General features: G+C 46.9%; 1 protein-coding gene across 2 annotated transcripts in view; it reads left to right on the forward strand.

The window, feature by feature from the left end:
- Positions 1 to 26,013, forward strand: part of WDR35 (WD repeat domain 35) — a 1,418,193-nt gene that overhangs the window by 263,247 nt on the left and 1,128,933 nt on the right. The window lies entirely within an intron of this gene.

Below are 26,013 nucleotides of genomic sequence, written 5' to 3' on the forward strand. Positions count from 1 at the left end.
TTGAAGGAGTTTATCGTGTCCCCTACTTCTTCCGCCGTGATCGGGCACTCCAGCGCTTCTAGCGATGGGTGAGGTGGCGGCCTTGGGATTGGGGCCAGGTATTTGGGTAGGGCCGTCGCATCTGTTGGGGGTTCGGACATTATCCCCTTGTGGTGCCAGGTCATTAAGTCAATTTTCTCTTCCTCCGAGTGGTGCAGGATTCCACGACTTCTTCAGTTTATGCGCTAGGAGGCGGTTTGCTTTATTGCTGTTGAGGTAATAGAATTGTTTGGTGTAGGTCAGGGCTCTGGCTACCCGGTCTGCTTGGTGCATCTCCAGTGCATCTTTCGCTCTTTTGAGTTCTCGTCCGATGGATTTAGTGAAGTGTTTTTTGAGATTGCTCTCCAATTCCACCACCTTCTTCTCAAGCTTGGTTTGATGCAGTTGGTTTAGTCGGCGGAACCTTGCCGTAGCCTGCATCGCTACCCCTCTGATGACTGGCTTCATTGTGTCCCAGACTGTCGCTACAGGGGTGGCTTGAGTTGAGTTCTCGTTAAAGTAGTTTGTGAGCGCCTCGGCGAGTTGAAGGCTTAGAGTGACGGGTGTGTGGTCTGAAATTGTGATATGCCCGATTTGGACGTCTTCCACGTAAGGGCAGAGGGAGCTTGCAGCTAATAGCAGGTCGATCCTCGAGTGTCCTTTGTGGAAGTGAGAGAAGAAAGTGTAGTCCCTCACACCCTGGTTGCGGAATCTCCATGTGTCAATGGTTTCTGTTTCCCTCAGGAATTCAGCCATAGCCAGGGCTTTATAAACGCTACTTTTAACTGTAATTCCATACTATGAATCGTTTGTGTTTGGCATTCCAACCAGGTTTGTTTGACAGTGAGCAAAGTACAAAGGGGACTCCTGACATAATCATGCTAAATGACTTACTCCTAGTGAACCTTAAAGCCAATGTACTATGGTAGTAAGACACAAAAATGCAAAACATACTATTTATTTTTAAATAGAACAAGACAAATAATGCAAAAAATGCTAAAGTTGACTTGCTCTCACACATTTTCCTTCGAACAATCCAGTGTTTAAATAACCTCTGGTCTTTTCAAATTCTGGATAACCGCATTATTCCATCAACAATTGATAAAGTGCATTGTATACAAAAAGCAAGTACATAAAGCACAATGGTATCTGTGCAAAAACTCCAAATGTATTAATAACGAAAAAAAACCTGAAAAATCAATCGACATTCAATATGTGGTTGTTTCTAAAGTTTTTACCAAAAGCATAACATATATTCATCAAAAAACTGTAAAATGTAAACTGTAAATACAACCTAATTATATGGGAAGTAATGTTGGCAAAAGCTTTGTTTATGCCTGACTGCTGAAAACACAGCTTTCCATTGTTCACCTTGATCCTCCTACACTCAACAGTGCCACTTATTTGACATCCAGTGCATTCCTTCCCATTGTGGCTGTAACCAGGGTCAACGTCCAAATTGTAGTTGGCCAATTGAGCAGCAACAAGCTCTTAAACATCAAGCTAAGGTTTCTCTCAGTGCCCTTAGAGTTCTCCTTGTTTATTAAGATCTCGACACCGTATTTGCTGCCGGGACTAGACAATTCATGTGAGGGGCCTTAGAATCGGAATGGTGTTTAGGACTTGCTCAACATTGAAGTGAGTCTTAAAGTCTAGGAAAGCACCCAGCTTAAAACCCCAAAATATACTAACCCTAGAAAATACAATGTACGGCACACACTGAGCCTGATGGTATCTTTGAGGAGAGGTGCTCTGTGGATGAGGAATATATGTAAAGGTTTTGTATAAGTTAGACCTTAATCATTTGTGGTGGGGGATCTACTAATTCAGATGCAGTAAATCCCCCATAATCCTGTGGCTATCACAGACTTTTATTAATTCAAAGTTTGATACAGTCTTCACCTCCAATTCACCATTTTTCTAATTATCCTCTACATTATCCCCTGTTTACACCACTACCTATCAACCCCACAACCTCAGCAGCCTGGGAGAAAATGCAGTGCATCTTATTCAAGCCTAGTTTGTGTCAAAGGGAATACTAAGTCAAACGAGATAATAGTGTCATTGGGGAAAAATATGAGATCCTCTCTGGATCCAGGAACCTCTAGAGTTCTTTCCAAAGATAGTCCTATCATCCACATGGTGGGGAAGAAGGATTGTTCCTCGGGCACCTTGTCTCCAATCACAACCATTATAACTGGTGCACAAGGGAGAGGGTTATGTGAGTTTCATGCAAACAATAAGTACAGGAACTACAATCTGAAATTGCATAATTGGAAAAAAGGATTAGGCAGCTGTCATGATGCCTACCTCCAAGGAGCCAGACCAGGCCCAGCTACCCCAGAGGCAGACATCATGTCCCTGAGGGAAGTCTCAGCAGTTCCAAGTAGAGGCCCTTTGGACTCAGTCCTGGCGCCTTTGGCGCCAGGCTCATATTGGACAACAGTCCTGGCACCATAGGTGCCAGGCTCATAAAAGATGACTTTGTGTTTAAAGGTGCTTGGTGTAAACTTACCTGATGCAGACCATGCTGCAACATCCAGGCCATCTAGAGGCCTGAATGGGACTACTTTATCTTTGGGGACTACTTAACCACATGGGTGTGGCCGGAGGAAGAATACTTACCTGAGAGGAAGGATACATACCTGGAACTACTTTGAAGGCTATTTAAGCCATGCCCAAGCAGCAACTCACGCTTCGCGTTGTTCTGCATCTAGCAGCTGGACGCTCACTGTGTCTGCTCCAGCATCCTGACTTCTGCCACGCCCGCCAGCATCCTGGAACGCCTGCAAAGGGAGAAGAGAAGAGAATAGGAGAAAGAAGAGTCCTTACCTGCTAAATCCGCAACCCAGAGACATTTCGCCGACGATCCTGAAAGGGAAGACATTAATTTTAAAAGCACATCGCAACGATCACTGCAGCGCCGCATTCCACTCACCTTTACTAGGCTCCTCAATGTTCATCAGTGTCCGTCTGGATCCGCAGCCACATTTCAGCGCCTAGGGAGAAAAAGACAAGAACAAAGGTGAGCTAATGAAGAGAATAAGAAAACCTTAATTTGCCATCATAAGACTTACCTCTTGGGTCATTCCCACTTCATTTCGGGTCGGTGCCGCATCCTGGCATTTCCGGACCCCGGCCCCTAAGGGGAAAAAAGAGACATCTGCGTTAGTGAGCGAATGCTAAGACATTACCTGAACGCTCATTAAAGACTTACCTGATATCTACTGGAACTGCACCTCTCACTTCGGGTTGGTGCCATATCTCCGGCATTTCCGAACCCCGGCCCCTATGGGGAAAAAAGACACAAGAATTAGTGCATTAATGCAAGGACACTAAAGGAACCTCTCATCAAACAACTCACCTGAGTTTCCTTCGTCGGTTCCCTTGCTCATTTCGGAATCTTTGTTCTGCACCTGAAATAGACACAACAGACAATTATTATTTCGGCGCATACTTATAAACAGAATTCTCACAGTATTTTACCGGGAAGGTCAAGCAAACTTGAACTCTCTACAATCCAAGATCCAGTGAAGTAACTGGATTACAACGCGCCCCTGCATCAGAAGCAGAATGGAGAGCTCGTCCTTTCAGACCCTAAGAAGGATATTCTGCGAGCCAGACAAGCCAGATTTGTGGGTCCGGTCCTGTCCATCTTCCGAGTCCTGCGCTTCACCATAGAAGAGGCAACAGCACTCCAAACCAGGCCTGCGCCTCCGTGGGAGTCAGGTGAGCGTAACAGCAGCCCAGTTACTGGCAATTGATCCAAGAAAGCCCATTGTTGAATATTTCAGAGATTTGAGCAAGTGTAGAGCCTGTGTCTCAACTGGCCAAATGCACTAGTAGCAGGAAAACTAAGGATATGATTGAGAGTACTCAACAACAATGGGTCCTAACTGTGAGTGCTTCTAGCTAACAGGTCAACAAGAGCAGAAAAGATACTTTTTTACTATCTCCCCACGTGTCCCACCAGTGGGGCTGAAGGTTGAAGTATTTAACAATCCCTTGGCGAACATAGCGCTGTGAATGTATTTATGGTGCACAGATTGAGATCAATTTTTTAACTGATCTCTCTCTGTGTGGTTTCTCCCTTTTCTAGCACTTTGAAGCAGCAAGAGCCAGAAGAACCCATGGTGGTCTGATGGTGTATGCAATACTAAAGTTAATATACACCAACTACACTAATAATCAGCGCTCAAGAAATGGAGCGCTGACGTTAGCTTCCAGAACAACTGGAATTGCTCGAGTGGAAAATGTGCATACTTTTATGGCCGTTTTGATCCTGAAGAAGGCAGTGAAATTGGGGTGTACCGCTGAAACTGGTTGACCTTGTTATGTTTTGACCTTGTTATGTTTTGTAATCACCAAAACAAATGGGGATCCTGATACATTTCATTTTTTTAGGGATTTAATATGTATTGATTTTGTATCAACCTCTGCTTTTATGATAGTTTGGCTTCCTTTCTGGGCGGCATATAAAGAAGTATAAAGTTGGTTCCTTATTGTACCATTAAAAGGTCCTTTTTAAAATGTTGCACTTTTTGAGTATTTGACTCATGACTGTCTCTTCTCAAAGAGTTTCTTCTTCACTTCCAAGTTCTTTCAGTAGGCTATTTTTAAATAGACTCTTGTCACCTTTTGTACCAGTTCTTGTTGCTTCAGTAGGTTTTTGGGCTTATTCTCTTTTCTCTGGACAATGTTCAATTGATCCCCTTTGACCCTCTGTTTTATCCTTTGATCCAGCCTGCTATGCCTTTTGGATTCCTCTGGCATATATTTACTTAGTTGGGATAGGATTTCCTGGCGATTAATGTTCTCCCTCTCATGGGGTGGCTTACTTAGCGTTTCTCTTTTATGGGCTCTACTGTCCTTCACTTCATACTCCTAGTATTCTCTTTCTGATATTCTCCACTCTGCACTTCTTGCTCTATGGGATATTTTCCCCTTTTCCCAGGGTATTTGTATCCAATGCTACAGGGTCTCTCTTGTAGGTTCAATAATTCTCTTTCTTACATTCTTACAATTCCAGTTTATCGTCTTTCTGTTCCATATCTTGTCAATTTCACTGGGACGAGTTTTTCCAGATGGAAAACGATTCCCTGGTGGCCTCCTGGTTCTCCCATTTTCCAGTGTTAGGCAGAAACCTGTGCAGTTCCCTCTGGGACCACTGCAAAAGATTTAAGTCTACAGGTGTTGGCAGTAAACCCACTTGGTAGCAGTCTGTACCACACAGATTCACTGTGGTAGCTTTGGCTGAGCAGTCAGACTTCCCTCAAGAAGAGTTAGGCAGTATACAGAGGATACATAATAGGTACAGAGGTACACCAGCACAAGCAAACACTGACCAGAGCTAGGTGTAAAAGTATAAACTTATTTATTAAAGGTACACTCATAAATTACACTAGCACATTAGAAAAGATAAGAAAGTCAAACACAGTTACTATTACTCATATGTACATCCCTACTCGTTTGTTGGACAATTCTAAGTTAACACCACTTATTTCCAACCAGAGGTGAGCGCTTAACGTTAGATGGTACTCCAACAAGTATTACCAAAAGGGAGGGAAAAAGGCAAAAATAAAGAGAGCAGTAAGGTAAAACACATTTCACATAAGGTTAGCAAAGACAGTCAATAGTGGGACAAGGAGAATTAGTTTGGGGCCCGCATTAGAGGGAGCCAGGCGAAAATGTGCCCAAGATCACACAACGTCACAAGTCTTTGCAGGTGAGTAGAAAACGGTTTTACTATGGTTCTGAAAAGTTTAGTTAGGGTGTCCCAGACCTACCCAGGTTCGAGAGCCGAGGGCTAAATCTACCCCGTACAATCGGTGGCAAGGGAGGCCGGGCGGAACACAGTACCTTTTAAAAGTGGAAAGATTCCTCCAGCGGTGGTAGTCGTTCCTGGTAGTGGGTGCAAGTCGCGGCGTCGTCACGAGGAAGAGGTGATCTCGACGGGGAGGAAGGCTGCAGGTCGTTGCACTACCAGGGATGAGGCCAGCCGTGGAGTTCTCCGGTCACAAAGGATTTTTACCCCTCTTTCGCGGTTGAGGTAAAAAGTGGTAGCCCGCTGGCCGGGGTGCTTGGCACAGGCAAGGCGGCCACGAGATGCTTCGGGACGGCGAAAAGAAGGCAGCAACTGGTTGTCCCCACCAGTTAAGGGAAGAAGACTCTCTGGCGGGAGATCTCCTCTGTCGTCGGGAAAAGTGGTGAGGCGATTCTGCAGGGCTTCACCGGTGGTATCGTCTTGGCAGGTCGGCTCGGCTTCTCCCTCTTCGGCTTCTTAGGTCCTGTGGCGACTTCTGAAGAACCAGTCCCAAAAACCCTGCTTTTATGCAGCAAACCCCCATTCATACAGCCTAGCTGTCACTCAAACATGCTAAGTGGTGAGCGGGGTGGCTCACCACTTGGGCCAATCACACTAGAGTGCGACCTGAGTTGGCAAGGCAACTCGGTCCGGGGTGCCTAAACCCCCTCCCACACCCCCTGTGGTACCCAGACAGAATGGCACCACTTTGGAGGGCTTCTGTGCAGAAGCCCGCCAAAAGTGGAACAAAGGCTCGACTCGGGTTCAGGGTTACTGAAGTGAACCTAGATGCCATTTTGGCGGCGAGTTCCGGCAAAAAATCCCAACCGGTGAATTTATATTAATTAAATAAACCGGCGGTATCTTTAACATTGCACCAAAAAGTGGTGTATCAAAAACCAATGGGAAATCCCATTGGGAAATATTCCGGTGGAATATTTCCGTGGTATCCACTGCCACCAGCCAGAACTCGGCGAGGGGGGACGGGACAGTACCCCCTCGACAACAGACCCAGGGGCAATCTAATTGCCCCTACCAGTACTTCCACAGTAAGATGGTTTGTACTGGTTAAGTTCCTAAGTTAAGACTAGTAAAGTCAATGGTAACTTTACTGACCCAGGGAGACAGTAGTCAGTCCCAGGGTGTGGAGTCTATGTTTGGGGGTCTCTAAGACACCCCTGTGCTACTGCACTGAGGGTGCTGTGTAACACACATTCAAAAACCAATGATGGCCTATGGGGAAAATTACCCCCTAGCCCATAAGCACATAGCAAGTCACAGAGAACACTCTCAAGTCATGTCCAAGAGTGAGGGTAAAAGAGTCTCACTCTTGGCAGGAGAAAAAAATAAACCCCAAAAATCCAGCAAAGCTGCTGGGGGACTCACTAGGTTAGGAAATTCAGCCTAAATAGGAAGAATTCTCTAACATCCACGTTGCCTCTTGGTTGGTAGGGAAGCATCCCCGGGACGGCTCTCCCCTTTGGTTCCAGTTCTCTCTTGAGCTCCGGTGGCGTCCCACTCTTGGTCTTCTACTTCTCTGCGACCAGGTATTGCTCAGCATGGTGGTTTCAGTATCATTTGATGGGCACACTGCCCACAACAAAGCTGTCATGGTCACGCCACCACTGGGACTTGAATTCCTGTCTCCTCGGCTCTCCAGTTTGTGTCAACATTCGGTCTCCAGCATTTTACTCTTGCGTTTAGACCGCTTCTGAAAGTCGCAGGCTCTGTGCTTCTCCTTGGATCCACCTCTCTCAGCTGTCAAAGGGCTTCCCCTGTTTACGCTCTCTCAGCTTCGCCTCTCCTCAGCGTGTCCACATCTTCCAGTTTACTCGTCTCAATTAAATGGAGGTTGCTCCTTAAAGAGACAGTCTTGTTCGCAATGACCTATTGTGGCATTGTCTTCAAGCAAATCTCTGTATTTCATACTGTTCTTTATTTCTGATAGTCCCATATACACCATTAAGGGGAGTGGCTTAGGGAGTTACTCACAGGAACAGGAGTTTTTGTTCCCAAAGGGGGAGTCTCTCCCGGTGAGGTCCCACTTGCCTCCACACTTAGGGAGGGTGATGCAGAGCGGGCTCACCTCCCTAGCCTCTCTGGGGGGCTCCCCCTTGGGGAGAGGATCAATTCCTTGGATTTGTCACAGCTTACTTTAGCAGGCCTTGGTTTGGTGTATGTCTGAATGCAGCATTCAAGTTTTCCTGCCTCCCGTAACGCTTTTGGGTTCCCCAGCCGCAGATATCAGTTTCTTGGTTTCCCCCGGGCTTCCCAAAGCCTTTTGGCCCTCTGGTAGGCTACTTTAGCAGAGCCTTGGTTGGGCGTGTGCCCCTATCCAGCATTTGGGTTTTCCTGGCTCCCATAACCCTTGTGGCTTCTCCAGCCTCGAATATTAATGATCGCAAAGTCTCTTGGATTCCCAGTGCTTCCCAAAGCTTTTTGGCCCTTTGGTAGGCTTACTTTAGCAGGGACTTGGTTGGGCGTGTGCCTGTATCTAGTATTCAGGTTTTCCTGGATCTAGTAACCTTTTTGCTTTCCGAGCCTCTTTTACAACTGTCCGTCCCTCTCAGCGGCATTCCCTCTTTGGGAGCGTTTGCTTCGCCTGCTCAGCAGCTGATGTACTTCTCATAAAGAGATCGCAGATCCCATCTCTCCGTTGCCGGTCTGGTCTCCGCATCGGTCAATGGGCCCGAAGCCCACCATGCCTGAAATGGTCTGCAAACTGCAAACAAACACTTCAGTTCCTTATCAGTAATTCTTACCCCCAATAAGAATCCATGATGGCTTTCCAAACATTTATGTGCTCAGCCTTCAGAAAGATCAAGAATTACCCACATGGAAATTGTCTCGATTGTGGGCGAGAGCAGTGATGATTAAAGGCAACCAATAAGTAAGCCCAAATGATCGGTCCCTCTAGGGCACCAACACAACTACCTAATAAGAACAATCAAACATGAGCTAGCATTTAAAAGTCAGACCGGCGCTAGCAGTGCTGTCGGAGTTTGGAGGCAATCGGAAGAAGGTGAAGGGAGCAGTGTTAAGAGTATGCATGGAGATGAACAAGTGCAAGGAGCAAGAGATGATGTAGGAGAAAGGAAGTGAGGGAGAGGGGACGAATACCAGGGGCCAGAGGAGGTTGGGAACAGAAGAGGAAGAGGAAAGAATTGGTGAGAGGAGCAAGGAGAGCTTTGGAGGCAAGTAGAGTTTCTGGATGTCAGATAAAGTGCTGAGGAAGCAGGAATAAAGGCCAGGGCAGATAATGCACAACACTGAAGACAGGTAGAGATTGTGGATTTAGGAAGCACAGATGAGACTAGGAGAGAGAGAGTAAGGACAGAAGTAAGAAAGGAAGAAACAGATGGAGGAGGAGTAGCATCCCAGAGAGGAATAATAACAATTGTAACACATCAAGATTGGCCCGATCCAAAAGACCAAGTACTTGAGGGTGAGGGTGAGAGTGAGGGAAAGGGAGAGGGTGAGAGTGAGGGTGAGAGTGTGAGGAGGTGATGTGTGGAGCCAATGGGTGAAGACAGGCAAGAGTAACAGGGTGTTAGATTGCATACTCAGCAATCATTATGGTTGCGCTGGGATAGAAAAGCACCATTCTAGTATTGCAGCCGCGCTGTTCCACCTTGACCCTACCAAGATGGCTACCGTTGCGGACCATCAAGGAGAATGCGACTCGGACCGCTAGGGATGTTTTTGGAAGTGGCAGCGAATACAAGATACCACTGAACCGGTAAGCCCTTGCATTGCAATTTGATCTCTGTTGCACAACTATCTGGTCCTCATGCCTCTCTTGATTAGTCCCCTTGCCTTCAATTCTGGCTGTCTATTCCTCCTTTTTGGCTCTTCCTTGTTTCCTGCTCCACTTCAGTCATCTTGCTGTGGTTAGTGGCTCTTCTTTGCTGCGACTTGCTGACCAGTTTTTCCATGTTTGCTGAGACTCCATTCCTGCTCCTCTCGTCTACATTGCCCTACATTGCAAGTTTATGAATCTACTTTTCAGTGCTTTTTACCCTATTGTTTGGGTTATTTCCCTGGACTTTGAGCTGCCCTTAGGTTCAGCCTCTCTCTGCCACTGTTCAACCAGGGGTCAAGGTGGCTGCCCGAAGGGACAGACCCAATGGGCCTCATTACTAGTCCAGCATTAGCCGTGCCGGAAAAACCGTCAGGCTGCCGCCGGACCCAAAATACCATTCCTTCTCTGTGATTGGCGGAATCACTGGGGCATTACAACCCCGGTGACCTGGTACTTCCGGAGGCGGAATTCCGTAAATCCCAATTCCCATGGAGTCCAACAGGACTCAATGGGGATGGGGACAGTGGAAACACTGGTTCCGTTCATGATGGAGCCAGTGTTTCCATTTCCGCCTGCAGGCGGGGGGTGTTACTCCGCCAGGTCAGACCTGGCAGCAGTGACACCTCCTGCCTGCAGAACTCGGAATCAACTGGTACGGAAACAACGGTGGCAGCGGATTTACTGCCACCGTTGTTTCCGGACAGGCAGGGTCGTAATGAGGCCCATTATGTCTTCCCCCCATTCGACTCAGAGGTCGACTCGGGTAAGGCGAGCATCTGAAACCGGGCAGAGATCACGGAGTGCCTGGTTAGCCTTGGGCAAGTCCTGATGTTCATAAGCAACTGTGAAGAGGCATATTAGAGTGTGGTAAGATGGTGGTCATAGAAGGAGTGAAACTGGTGGAGGGAGTCTGTCCACCAAGGGCATTAAATGGAACTTGTTTAATCCGAGATGGAGAGAAATACTCAAGCAGAATATCAGTGTGTAGCTTGCCAGTTACTAGAAAAAACAAAAACTAGTGGATTTTTCAAGGTCTCTCCTAATTCCCAAGAGAACCTGCCCAGCAGTTCAGAGCCAGTGACTGCTGAACTGGAGGCTCCCTGGTCGATGTCCCGGAGGGACCCTGCATGTAGAAGACTAGAAGGAGGACCAAGCCTGTAATGGACACCCACATGAAAATGAGAGATTAAAGTTGGTGGAAGGCGATTATGAAATCTGCCTGAAAATCTACCCACAGCCGTTCGGGACAAAATGAACTGCCCACAGCAGGTAGTCTGATGCATCCAGGAGGATCATTCTTTTTTTTTTTTTTATTTATCATTTATAAAGCGCTCACACAGCCCGCAGGCATCGAGGCGCTGTTACAGGAATTGTTTGTTTTTTCTTAGTTGTGTAATTGTGTTTTTTTTTTTGTCTTAGTTGCGTATTTATAACGCGCTTGAACACCCAGAGGTTTTTTTAAGCGCGGACCCGGGGATCGAACCTGTTGTTGCTTCGTGTCGTCTTGCTTCCAAGACGCGCACGCTGCCGCTGAGCTATCCTCCCGGGACACCTGAAAAGGCTGAAGGAGACAGTTCCAAGAGTTGGAAAACACTGGTATTTGTATTTATTGTGATTTATACAGCACTTTCACCAAAGTGCTGAACTCAAGAACGTCAAAGGTATGATACATAATGGAGAATGGTAAGTAAGCAAATCAATAATTAAAATTGAGGCAAAGGACTTTAGATTAGAATAGAAAATATTGAAGGCAGGAGAGGCCAGGATTTTGAGTCGAAGAGTATTCCAATGTGATGGGGCTAAGAAAGAGAGAAAGAGTGAATTCGGGTTTGGGCACAATGATGTTTGGGGACAGTATGAAGGAATTGAGTTTAGGAGTGAAAAGGAAGAAACTGAAATACCAAGATACCGATGAGCTAGTCCATAAATACGTTAAGTTCCAATTAAATCCCTCCAAAACAGAAATTATCATATTTGGATCCAAAAAACAACTAGCGAATATGTAGCCTTGGATTCCGTGCCCTGCACACTTTCACAATCCAACTGTCTTCTCCACCAAAGTAAACATTCCTGGTTGTATTTGGCAGGCAAACCTGAACTGTCATTGACAGATTAGTGAGACTGTTAAATCTATCTATTTCCATCTTAAACTTTTGAAGCCTCTTATTTCTGAAAAAGATCGTCCAGCTGTAGTTGGGGCTTTAGTCAACTCCAAGTTAGACTACTATAATGCCCTTCTTATGTGTTTCCCATCTAACCAAATACAGTGCATTCATGTTGCCAAGAGAGAAGCCATCGGGCTTCTTTTCTCTCTTCCTAGGCATTCGTCTATTTCTCAGTTTCGTAGGAGCCTTCCCTGGCTTCCAGTACAGCAGAGGCTCCTTTTTAAAACCCTCTGTTTGGTTTTTAAGTGCCTTTATAACTTGGCTCCTTGCTATCTATCGTCCTTAATCTCTGTCTATCAAACAAATCGTTTCCTTCGGTCCATGTGTTAAAATGTATCTGTAATCTCTCCACTTAAATGTGTCCACCAAGGAGACAGATTATTTTCCATCTCTGGCACACGAGCCTGGAACCAAATACCAGCCGGCCTCCTTGAAATTGATTCCTTTCCTCAATTCAGGAGGAAGCTATATATCTTTCTCTTTCAATAATGGCTTTCGACTCATGATTCAGCTCCTGTTTTTTTCTGATTTTAACATCTGCACCCAGATGCAGTTCCTGCCCGATCCTTTGTGAAATGCGCATTATAAATGATCAAATCAAGAGCGAAGAAGAAGAGAAGGAAAACCAAGGAGACAAGATGCACATAAGCTAGTCCATGAATACATTTTAAGCCAAAACAGAGGACATGAAGGAAGTCGAGAGTGAAAGGAAAGCCAGAAAATAGTTAAGAGATGGCTGAATAGAAGTGTAAGGACCAAGATGGAAAAGGATTCTGAAGGTGGAATTCTAAATATAAATGTTAAGTCACACACAATACAGGATGACATGGTGACAGCTTAAGGATTTATTTAAGATAACAACATTACTGGATCCCCAGCTGCCCACATATAGCTTGGTCTATCTAAAGGGCCCACCAACTGAATAAACAGACTCTCTACAAAAGTAAACACGCATCACTATGACTAAAAGAAATGCTCCTGAACTTAACACTCCACATGACATCATTAGATAGCCCTGACAATACTCTGGCATCATGAATGCTCCTTTGAGGTACAGTGCTCCTTTGAGCTACATCCTAACAGATCTCCCTCCTTTTATATAGTACACCTAACACACCAAACATCCTCTCATCTTAACTCTACATACTCACACACACCCTCTCCTGACCACCGCAACTTTATTATTGTTCCATACCTGACCACCCACAACTCGGATGGCCACTTTCCACACGGCAACCACCCTCGCTGGGTCAGAATATAAAGCCTCGCCTTTTCTTTTTATCATCACACTTTACTCTCAGCTCCTTATTGCCTCTTCTCACATTCTCTCTCACAACCCAATCCTCCTTCCTCTTCTTCAATAACTTCCTCACATCCTCAACCACCACATTATCACAGCCACACTCTTGGGCCATGCGTATACCTTCCATCACACACCTATTCATTCTCTCCACCATACCATTTGTCTCTGGATGATAGAGAGCTGACTTTTTATGTTTGACTCCACACTTCATCAAGTATTCTGGAAAACACCCTCCTGTGAACTGCGTCCCATTATCCGTTAATAAGCTCTCTGGGACTCCTTCCCTTGCAAACACTTCCTGCACAACATCAACCATGCCCTCACCTGAAATGTCCTTAACCATTGCAAATTGGCACCGTCGAGAGAACATGTCCATAAGCAATACAACATATTTACCTCTCCCATATCCAAGGTCGACTGGGCCTAAAATATCCATGGCCAGTTCTCTCCATACACCCGTGGGAATGTTGACCTCCACCATGGGTTGTTTCGTCGCAACCACACCTTTACCAGACCTTATACACACCTGACAATCCCCTACTCTCCTTTCAAAACCTGGCCACCAATAATCCGACCTAAGCACTCCTTTGGTTTTAGTGACACCAACATGCCCTACAAGGGACAAATCAACAACTTTGTTACGTAATCCCATCGGAACCACTGCGCGCTCCCATTGGAACAACACTTCATCTCCCACACATAGTTCATCCGTAACTTCCCAATATGGCTTCTCACCCTCCAATAATTCCGTCTTCCTTGGCCACACCGAAGTCTGCACATATGTCATAACACGAGACAATAGTTCATCTTTCCTTCCTTCCTCTAACCACGTCTCTTTAGATACTATACCTTTGGTATTGACAAAGACCATTTCCATCTCCACATCTTCATCCTCCCTTGCACCTGGTGCCACTCTTAAAGCTCCACCTGATGACAGGCCAAAGCCATATCCAGCTTTGAGAACACTTTCCCACGTCCGACTCTCGCTAGCATCGCCCCCATATTGGGGAGTGGATGCCTGTCTACCATACACACCTATTGAGTTCATGCAAATCTACACATAATCTGAGCTCTCCCAAACTCTTCTTCACCACCACTACCGGGGACGGGATACTATACTGCAGTCGCCTGCTTTTTGCTTCCTTCTACATGGAAGCTAGTGCCGGGTGGCATTGCGCTGCCTCCAGGGCAGAGGGGCCGCCGAAAGTGCTGGGGAAAGCAGCGCCCTACTTACCCTGCTTCCCACGTCGGCCGCTGCTATGCGGAGGCGCAGAGCGGCGTGCGGGAGATCAGGTACGTGCCGAGGACTGGCAGGCTGGGTGTGTCCCATGGTGGCCGCTGCTACGTGGAGGCACGGAGCGGCTTGGGGAAAACCGGAACACAATGTGCAGGTGTTGGGTGTCTGGGCTGCTGTAACATCGATGCAGCGGAGCGGCCTGTGAGTCAGGTATGGGCCGGGCACTGGACTCTTGCCAGGGGTCCTTCTGGCTTCTTGCTATCTTGCTTGCACGAAGTAGTCCTGTGAGATCAACAGATCCTCGTCGCCAATGTTAAGTCATACACAATACAGGATGACATGGTGACAGCTTAAGGATATATTTAAGATAACAACATTACAGGACCGCCAGGTGCCCGCATACAGCTTGGTCTATTTAAAGGGCCCACCAACTGAATAAACATAGAATCTCTACAAAAGTAAACACGCATCACTATGACTAAAAGGAATGCTCCTGAATTAAACACTCCACATGACATCATTAGCTAGCCCTGGCAATACTCTGTCACCATGAATGCTCCTTTGAGCTACATCATAACATAATGAAGGGGTGCAAGTTGATGAGCACGAAGGCCAAGCAGTAGTCAAGTTGAAAAATTAAAGAGGAAAAAAGAATCTTCATTATGTAGAAGGGAAGAAAAGAATTTTGTAGAGCTGAAAGTGACAAGTCTGTGCAGGTTTAAAGATGTAGCAAGAGAAAGAGAGTGGAATCAAACAGGACAAGATTACTAGTAGAAGACGATATTGGGATCAAAGAAAGGAGGAAAGAGGAAGGAAAGCAGAGGGGGTAACAAATTAGGATTAGGAAGAGACGCAGGAAAGTCAATTACTTCAGTCTTGGAATTGTTCAGGTGGAGAAAGTGAGAGTTAATCCGTTAGGGAGAATTCTCAAAACTGTTCTAATTCCCTTCACCTTAGAGACCCCCAGCAACTTTGCTGGATTTTGAGGACTTGATTTTTTTTACCTGGAGAGAGTGTGACCCTTTTACACACTCTTTCATGTGTTTTGAAATGTGTTTTACTCTTGTGTGTTCTTTAGTTATGGAGTTTTAGACTACTCCATAGGCATCATCTTTTCATGTGTGTCACACAGCTCCCTCTGTGCAGTGGCACAGGGAAACCTTTCCAGGCTTTCCCAAGGTTAAGTACCTTCTTTGGGATAAACTACTCTTTCCCAGAGAAAGTAAAGTGAAATTGAATTTACTAGTCTTTTCACATTCCTAGACCCAGCATACCCTGTCTTACAATATAGTGCTGGAGGGGTTACCTAATATCCCCTATGTCTAGATACTCATGTAGCAGTCAAATGCTACCCTTTCCTCTTGAAATGGCTGGTGGTGGTGGTTTTACAATGAACTACCGTGATTTTTCCCTACTGTGAACACCGGTAGCGTTAAATCACGGGAGCCATGTTTTTCAAGATGGCGTCTGAGCCCCCTTTGTTTAAACAGGTGCCGGTCTTCTTTTTTCCCCATTTCTTTGTGGAAAGGTCCTTCTAGAGTTTTGCTCTGCGAGCCTAACCATGTTTGGTTCCTTGGTTTTTTGGCCTTTGGCAGGCTTCAGGACTGAAGGCCGCCTCTGGCGCCAGAGTGTCTGGGGTGGGCAGGAAGTGTGGGAGGTTTCCGAAACTCCCTGTGCTTAGTCTCCTAGGAGACCCAAATGCTCTCTGATATGATTGGCTGGCTGACTGTCCGGCAAGGACAGCCACCCTTCTGGGTGAGTGACAGCTAGGCTGGAATGAATGGGAGAGAACTGAATAAAAGGCGAGTCTCTTGGTTTGGAAGGCAGAGTTGACCACTGGAACGAAAGAACTGAAGACGAACTTGAAGAGAACGGCTGCTGCATATCCTGCTTCAGGTCCGAATTGCTAACTTCTCCGTTGTTGGTGGGACCAATCAACTCGACACTAAAGCCACCTGGATACCATTCTTGGAGCTGGTTATATTTTTCTCACAGTGCTGCAGGAAACAGAATAACCAGGGAAAGGGACACCAGTTTGTGTGCTTTACTACAGCTACTGGAATTTAAGATTTTCCAAGCGCCAGCTTTGACCAGTCCCAGCGGAGTGCAGGAGTCCCCCGACATCCTCCCTCTTGTCCCCACGACTGAGGCTCAGGAACAGCGAGACCTGCAGGACCTGCCAGGAACAGAAGTCTTCATCTGCATCTTTTTCTTCATTTGTAAGGTACTGTGAAACAAGACTGAGAGTACTTACCTCTCGCCATGAAAGTGCGTGAAACTTTTGCAACTGGCAGGCCTAAACAGCCTGTGAACCATCACATAATTCTTTGCTTTACAAACTACTTCTGAGAACTTCTACAGAGACTTTACCGTTTACTTACCAGAACCGTTTTTATCCTATCCAAGACTTTAAGCCCATTGACTTTGGCCTAGCCTATTGAATTGAATTGACTCTTCTGCTGAACTCAAAGTATCTGCAATGTCTAAGAAATTGTAATCCTTTTATGTTCTGAACCTATTCCTTTTTGCTCCTCCTTCAAAGTAGTGTGAATGCCTCAGAAACTTAACGAGTATAGTACTGAAGTATATGTGTGTGTGCTATTTAACTGCCTCCTTCTAGTGAATGATTTATAACTGACTGTTAAATAAATTAATACATGTTTAACCAAGAAACCTTGAGTGTAAGAGTTTATTTGGACACCTGTGATTGTAGACTTCTGTTTAACATCATTACAGCTCACATTCCCTCTTGAGATACGCCTGGCTGCTCAGCTCTGCTACCAAAAACTGTGTAGTACAGACTTACACCAAAGGTTGGTTTTGCTTACACCTGTAGTCATAGTTGTGTGAAGTGGTCCTAAAGGGTACTGCATACAAACTCTGCCTAACATCATCCAAGCCTGTACAGCCAGAAGAATTTTTGAGCGGGTGGTGTGGGTCTCATCCGAGAAGGAGGATAAGAACAAAAAGATTTGAGTCCTCAGCATAAAAGTAACTGGACAAGTTACAGGAAGAAATCTCTGAAGAGAGATGGATAATATAGAAAGAGAAAACAAGAGGGCCAAGAACAGAACTGTGAGGGTTGCTGAAATGTTAAGAAAATGTGCGAGAAGACAAGGAAATGGAATAAGTCTGGTTGCTTAAGTATGAGCGGAACCACTGGAGCAAATAGCTGGAGAAGCCTAGGGAAGAAAGAGTGGAGAGAAGAGTAGAATGATTAATAGTATCAAGGCATCCGAGAGATCAAGAAGAACAAAACGTAGGAAAGCTTGGCATGGCAGACTGAAAGAAGGGAGTTAGTGAAAGAAAATAGAGCGCTTTTAAGTAGAATACAGCAGAAAAGATTGGAGAAGAAGTATAGAGTGCTTGTACAGGTGGGAACAAACAGCAGTGAATATACCACCCATTGCTGAGCTTTTGATGCAAAGGGAAGAAGAGATGTAGAACAGAAATGTACAGGGAAAGAAGGGTTAAGCGAGAATTTATTTGAGAATAGGTGATGTCAAATCTTTTGAAAGGAGAACCCAGACTGTCTTGGTTGATATTTTGTTTCTATCCAGGTTCCCGGATTCAGATCCCAGAGCCTTAGAGAGGCCCAGTAGTTGACCCAATTAGAAGCCACCCTGTCACAGACTTGTAGTGCCTTTCGTCCATAAACTCTGATCTTCATGAACAGTTGTTGAAATTAGCATAAAAGCAACAGCCCTATAAGATGTTGGCATAGTGCCCTATGACCATTCTGTGTCCCTGTTTCCTCTTCCCTGAGCTTTTGGACACATCCTACATGGGTTCCATCCACGTTCTGCTCCTCTCTCAACGTACAGCTCAATAGATTTTTTTCAATCTTATAATGTAGTGTTTTGTATTCATCCGTTTTGCTGTAAAACCTTACATATATGAAACACCTGACTACTTGGTTGATCTATCCTCAGTGCCTTTGTAAAGCTATTCTATGTTGACACAGAAAGGCTTGCCTAAGGGAAATCTACTTTGCAATGGTAACTGGGAATAATGGGATCTGGCAGAGAAGTGCTAAATGGGCACAATCAAATCTGTCACTTCATGTTGCTCACTTAGCAAAGTTGCAAAGTGGCCTGACTGTAATAACTGGGCATCATGCAATCTGGCAATGCTGCACTGATTGGGCAAATGTAATCTGTTGTTAATGAACTGAACAAAATGCAATCTTATTCTGTTGTCCTAACTTGAAATATAGCAATCGCCCCCGTAGGGGGCGGGGGTGTGTAGGACTGATAATGGCCTGCCAGATTAAACCTAGCTAGATGAGGGTTAAGGGCCGTTACCGGCCCTGTATGCATCTGACAAGGGGGCTGATGGCTTTTTGCAACTGCGCTTTGTCTGGGGTGCAAATAGTTTACATTTTTTTTTATGGCAATCCGGTTGCACACGTCTTGTGCATTCCCAATCTGTAGTCCAAAAATAAAAACAAGGTGGCCGCAGCTCTCATAAAGAGAAAAGGGCCAAAATCCCTTTTCTGTCATTATTGCGGCCCGGAACAGACTGGAAAGAGGGTGGCAATCTGAGTCGAACTTGAAGGTAAGTAGGGGGTAGAGACGGGGTGTTGGGGATGACGTGGGGCCGGAGGGGTGAGGAGTGGGCCTGAGGGGAGGCACCGTGGACCAGCAGCGCTGAAAAAAGATGGCAGCAACCGAGGAAGGGGCTTGGCCGACACTGGCAGTGTGTGCCTGTATTTCCAGCCATTTGTTTCGATAAGTAAGTGCCCTTCTTCCCAGTGTGTGAATAATGGAATTTAGCTATGTTGCGCTAACTTTGCATACTGGCATCTTGCACTTCTGTTCTAAATGGGCATATCCCTGACAGTGTTAGTACTTTGGCATTGGATGGCAATGGTGTAAGTACCTAGGGACACGTTGCAAATACTGGAAATAGAGTGGGTAGCAGGGTTTTTCATGTGAATACCTAACATGAGTACTGATATGAGTACTAGATCTATTGTGGCAATAGCTGGCAAATGATGGAGCCCCCTTGGCATATAAGTGCAATTGCTGGCAGACGGTGTGAGAAACTGTCCGTATGCTGCTAATCGGTCTATAAAATGCCATGTTAGAAAATCGGCCTTATCTCTGGAAACCATCTGAAACAGCAAGAGCAAAGCAACTGACATCCCTATCTCTACTTTCCTGATGACAGGACACCGTCTTAAAAACTCTACAGTGACAAAGGGCCGATAAATGGCTGAAAAAACAAGTTAACTTTAAGAAAACTTGGGGGGCGTGGCTACAGGGCCATGTAAAGAGACGTGTTCTCGGAGTAGCTCCTGTCGATCCTGTCATGATCCGCATCAAAGGTGCATATAAAGACGCCCGCGGTGGATAAAAACATGTGTGCATGCACATGAACCGGTGGAGCGAGACTGCAGGGCACCTGGAGCCCACAGAATGGGATGCAGAGGAAGTTCTGTGCCCTCTCGTGATTGCGGCGACCCAGGCCGTTCAGATCCAAGATGGCGATCTGACAATGAACAAAGGAACGGCCCCGGGTGCACGGATCGGAGAGACGGTGCACGAAGGGAGCAGTGGCGCCGGCGTTCCTCCGTGTAATTGGCAAGCCTACATCGATGGATTCATTTCGCATCAGAGGAAGAATGGCATATTAGATGTGTGCGGTGGCGCGCGGGCTGCTGGACCCCACGTCCCTAAAAACAATATGCGCTGAGGCTGGCCGCGGCTGTATGTCGTGCGCATAGAGGCGCTGCTGCGGTATAAGCAGAACAATAAAACGGCTGCCGCGGCCAGGGCACAGAAGCTGAAGGAGACACTTTGTGTCAGCGCACCAAGAAAGGAAACGAATGAGCGTTGCGCCCGGCTGACGGTGATTGTGAACGGGCATGCAACATTGTAGCAGTGGCCCCTGGGGCCCGCGAGAGTGAGAGAGCGGCGGTGGCTGCATTTACGAACACTGGGAATCAGACTTTGGGCACGAGAACGACGCATAGAGTGAACCGAAGGAATTACAGGGGCTGCCAACAGATCAAGGCAGATTCTCCACACGACCTACGATACTGCAAGCTAAGCTGCTTGTGGAGAGTGCCACTACCGGTGCTGTGAGGTGAGATGGGACACGGGACCAGGCACGCTCCAGGGGGCCGCCTCCATTGAACATTAGAGACTGAGGATACTACACTACCTACGTGCCTAACAGGGACAACCAGAGCGTCATACCTGACTACACCCCAGAGAGGCAGTGCCCAACACTGGATATCACCAAAACACACCATACGGTGCCAACGTCTACATTGCACACTGACTGGGACCCAGATGGAAACTGGCCCAAGAGCATAACAGTTGCCACGGCTAACGCCGGATAAGGAGGTGGATGCTCCATTGCAGCACACAGCGCGCGGCTCCCCCCCTGGGCTCAAGCGCGGACAGAAGTCTGCCCCCGACGGGGCTGGAAACCATAAGTGGGGGGGCTCGCCGATAGCTCCCGCCCAGGCGGAAATGTCCAATAAGCCTCCGAGACTGAAGGGCAAACAGCCCACTCTAGACGAATACGCCAGGACACCGCCTGGCCCGGAAGGAGCCAGGAGCAAAGACAATGCTCTAGCCGGGGGAATGGCCGCTATGGGTACGAACCAGGAGGTCTTTGCAGTGATTGCCGATTTGAAGGTGGCTTGGGAGACCAAGCTTGAACTGGCCGTGACGGAATTGAAAACCGCGCTGGAGCTCAAAGTTGGGGCGGTGCAGGAGGATGTGAACCTCCTTAAGCAAGATGTCAGGAAACTGGCGGAGCGCACGGAGACCCTTGAGAAAGAGGTGGGCCCGACCACAGCGGAGTGTGCTGCACAAAAATTGGAGCTTCATGCCCTGGTGCAACAGGTGGGCAACTTGGAAAGCAGGGCGGAGGAGGCGGAAGGACGTGCCCGGAGGAATAATATCTGCATCGTTAGACTGCCGGAGGGGGCTGAGGATCACAACCCTACAGAGTTTATTGAGAATATGCTGATGCAGGAGATCACTGGGGGAGCCTTGTCCCAGGGATTTGCGGTGGAAAGGGCGCACAGAGCCCTAACGTGGAAGCCGCCGCCGGGTAATCTGCCTAGGCCAATGATCGCCAATATCCTTAACTACCGGGATCAGGAAAGAATGCTTGAACACTTCTGCAAAGGAGGAACAATACAACGAGGGGTGGCGAGCATAACTACCTACCCGGATTATACCCTGCTGGTGCAACGGAGCCGTATGAACTTTGGGTCTGTCAAGAGGAGATTGCGGGAAGCGGGCCACAAGTACATGTTGCTCTACCCGGCTAAGCTGAAAGTTTTCTATAAAAACAGAACCTTGTTCTTAGACACTCCGGAAGACGCCATGGGGTGGCTCGACATGCAAAGCTGCCCCCAGGAGTCGGACATCTAGAAGGGAGATGGAGGAGGAGGAGATAAGTACTGTTCCAAGGTAGAACCAAAAGCGGGGACGCCTGAGATCCAGGGATGGAGCTGGGCAGTTGTTGGGGTTGAGGTAGGTGGGGTAGGAGGGAGAGGGGGGGAGGGAAGGGATTGTGTGCTGTGGTTTATTGTATTTGTGGACGGTGTTCAGGTGGGGGGGAGCCTACACTCTGGGAAAACGAGATGACTCATGGGAGACCTTAAGATAGTCACTTGGAATGTGAGGGGGCTCAACAGCTATTTGAAAAAAAAACAAGGTTACGATGTACCCGCGCAGGCAGAGAGTGGATATAGCCTTATTACAAGAAACTCATTTAACACAAAAAAAATTGGATGTGATACGGAAGACGTGGAAGGGGACGGTAGTAGGAGCGGTATACTCGTCTTATGCAAGAGGGGTAATCACATGGGTAGCCCCACATGTCCTGTTCCAGTTGCTGCATTCTGCCGCAGAGTCAGATGGCAGGATGGTGGTTATGAAAGGGCTGGTGGAAAACAGAGAGATATGTGTTGTAAATACTTATGCTCTGAATCAGGATACGGGTTTGTACTTTAGGACCCTGTATGGTAAACTCAGTGAAAGTGCGGGGGGCTTGTACTGTGGGGGGGCAACTTTAATTGTGTGCTACAACATGCAATGGATAGATCATACTCTAAAGTAGATAGACCCACTCCGGCTGCAAAGGCGCTGCAGTATTTGTTGACAGATTTTGGGCTGGCCGATGCATGGAGGGCACGCCATCCGCAGAATAGGCCATATTCACACTAGGCAGCCCCACAAGGCTTGTACACTAGATTAGACTATGTGTTTGTCACACACAAATTAATGACTGAAATACCACAGGTGGAATACAAAGCAAGAGTCCTCTCAGACCACTCGCCACTGATGGTAGTGTGGCAGTACCGGCCCCCGAGGGGAAGGATACTCACATGGTGCTTGAGAGCAGAGACACTTAAAGACAATGTATTTAGGGAAGACATGCGAAAAGAGATAATAAGTTATTTTGAAATAAACACGGGTAGTGTTAAGACAGCGGGCACACTCTGGGAAGCCTTTAAAGTAGTAGTCAGGGGAATTGCCATAGCCAAGTCCAGGGGGCTGCAGAATGGGATCCTGGCTGAGTTGCAGGACGCTGAAAAAGAGCTGGAAGGGGTATTGGAATGGGGCGGTAACACTAAGGAAGACGCAGAATTGGCACTAAGCCTACAGCAGAAATGTGCAGTATGCTGGGAAAGATTTTGCAACCTCCATTATAAGAAGTATATAGAGAGGCAACATGCAGGAGGGGACAAAACGGGGAGAGTCCTGGCATGGCCTATAAAAATGAGATCTCTAGGCCCCCAATTAGGACGATAGTGAGAGAAGATGGCAGCACAGTGGATACGCAAGAGGGGGTTAATCAGGAATTTGTAGAGTATTATAGACGGCTGTATGGGGAGGAAGTAATGGGGAGGAGCTGGGGGAAACGTTGGAAGATATTGGATTACCCCGGATTAGTGCAGAGGAGAGGGAGTATCTAGACGCCCCAATCACCCTAGAAGAACTAGAGGGAGTGGTAAGGCTGCTGCCCACATGCAAAACCCCGGGAACAGATGGACTCCCAAGCAAATTTTACAAGGCATACAAAACAGAGGTACTTCCCCCACTGCTGGAGATGCTCAACGAAGCATATGAAGCTGGGAAATTACCGGAATCCTTTAGGGAAGCGATCATTATACCACTCCCCAAGCCCAATAAGCCTGGTAGCGACTGTGGCTCGTATAGGCCGTTGTCAATGTTGAACCAAAACAGTAAGATTCTAACAGCGGTCTTGGCGAATAGATTGAAGAAGGTCATCAGTAAATTAATACACCCCGATCAGACATGATATGTCCCGAACAGGAGCATCTCAAATAATCTTAGGCGACTTCACCAAGTAGTTGAACATGCTAATGGGGATGAAGGCGAGATGGCGATAGTATCATTGGACGCGATCAAGGCATTTGACTCGGTCAAGTGGCCCTGGTTATTGGCAGCCGTGGCCAATTATGGTATGGGACCGGGATATCTTAAATGGGTCGAACTGTTGTACAGTGCACCACTAGCCAGAGTGAAGACAGGAGCGGTGGTTTCTGAAAGATGGCAACTCAGCAGAGGCACCAAACAGGGCTGCCCACGGTCCCCTATGCTGTATATTTTAGCCTTAGAACCCCTGGCAATGTATTTAAGGCAGCAATATGATGCAATAGACACCACATCTCATTTCATTATATGCAGATGACATGTTAATGTATTTGCGCTATCCAGAAGAGAACCTCCAATACATACTGGAAGTGATAAAGAGGTTTGCTGAACTATCAGGCATAGCTGTGAACCCCAGTAAGTCCTGTGTGTTCCCGTTGGGCAGATACAGAGGGCTCCCGTTGGAGAATCTGCCGGTCCTGCAGATACCGTGGGAGGTTACAACGTTCAGATATCTTGGGGTAGACGTATACCATACGGTGGAGGCTGAACATAGGCATAACACGGAGAGGGCAGTAGAGAAACTGGAGAGTAGTATGACATTTTGGACGAAACTCCCCTTGGCAATGATGGGACGAGGGGCGATGCTCAAGATGGTGGCGCTGCCCAGAATGTTGCACTGCTTTGCGAACATCCCATACTCAATACCCAGGAAATTCTTTGTCAGGCTGGATGGTATATGCAGGGAATTTTTTATGGCACGGGATGAGGAACAGGGTAGCCCTGTGGAAACTACAAAATCCATACGGGAAGGGAGATATTAAGTTACCAAACTGGGAAGTTTATTATGTAGCGAGCCAATTACAATATGTAGCCATATGGCTCTCTGAGGAGCCTACCTTAGAACACAGGTTGCTTCAGAAGGACTGCTCCCCATACTTTCTGAGAGAAATTATATGGTTGCCCAATTCGGAGTTGGGGGGTCGCCCGGGGGTGTTGGGTCTTGGATGGGGAATGTGGCAAAGGGCATGTCGATTAATGGACAAGCCGTCCCCGTGTTCCCCACAGATCCCACTAGTCACAGTGGTAGGAAAGGAAAAGTAACTGAGGCTGATGATTAGGAAGCATTGGGAACCGGTTGGGATAGCAACGATGGGGGATGTGTGGCAGAAGGGGAAGGTCCTGGAATTTGAGGAGCTTGTGCAACTAATGGGGTTGAGTGCCGGACAATATATCAGGTATCACGGGGTAGCGCGATGAATTAAAGATACTTGGTCTGAAGTGGAACTGGCGGAGGAACCAGACACTACTCTGGATATGATATATGACATAGCAGATGGGGGACACAAAACGTCTAGAGTGTATGAAATGATAATGTCCCGAGTGGGCAGGGAGGTGGTGCAACTTAGACTGGATTGGGAAGAGGAAGTAGGGACCCCGATGAGTGATGGGATGTGGGAGAGAGCGCAAGGATATCATAAAAAAAGTTTCAAGAAATGCTAGATTCCTGCAGATACAGCTGTATATAACTCACAGAAGATAGCTAAATTAAAAAACGCTGGATGCCAGGTGTGCCCAAAATGTAATGAAGAAAATGCGGGAATGGTACACATGTTCTGGGTATGCCCACTGATAGAGAGATACTGGGGAGAAATAGCACACAAAATGGAAGACAAGGGGATCTGCATGAAGGTTGATACTGCGTGGGCCTGTTTGCTAGGAGGGTTCCCTAGATCGCGTAAGCTTAAACATGCAAGCAAATTGAAAGATCTGGTGTATATCCTGGCAAAGAGAAGGATTGCGATGGGCTGGAAAGCATGTCATAGGCCCAATTTGGAAACGTGGTGGAGGGATTTGCAGAAGTGGGCGGAGGCCGAAACAGTGGTATGGCAGGAACCGTGTAAAGGGGAGACAGAAGAAGAAGCCGGAGCCCTAGCGGGTTGGAGGCAATTGATAGCTGAATTATTTGGGCCCTCGCATGATAGATCGAGTGATGGAGACTCAATGAGCTCTGCTGAAGAGGAATCCCCACTGCAGGAGGTGGAGACTGGAAAAGAGAGGGAGTAGGCTTGGGCGGGGGGAGGGACGGGGAGATACAGTGTGTTGGAATATAACAATTTATGTGTAGCCATGATTGACATGATGTATCCACTGTTTTGGTTTGTTTGTTTTTGGAAAATGAATAAAATCGTTTTTTAAAAAAAAAAACTTTAAGAAAACTTTCGTTGCTACAAAAGAAGTTTTGTAAAAATCCATTATTTGATTCATGCAAATAATTAAAAAAATAAAAAAATAAAAAAAATGCCTACACAAGCCA

Source organism: Ambystoma mexicanum, chromosome 4p (assembly GCF_040938575.1).
Source record: "Ambystoma mexicanum isolate Mex_15411 chromosome 4p, UKY_AmexF1_1, whole genome shotgun sequence".
Classification (NCBI taxonomy): Eukaryota; Metazoa; Chordata; class Amphibia; order Caudata; family Ambystomatidae; genus Ambystoma; species Ambystoma mexicanum.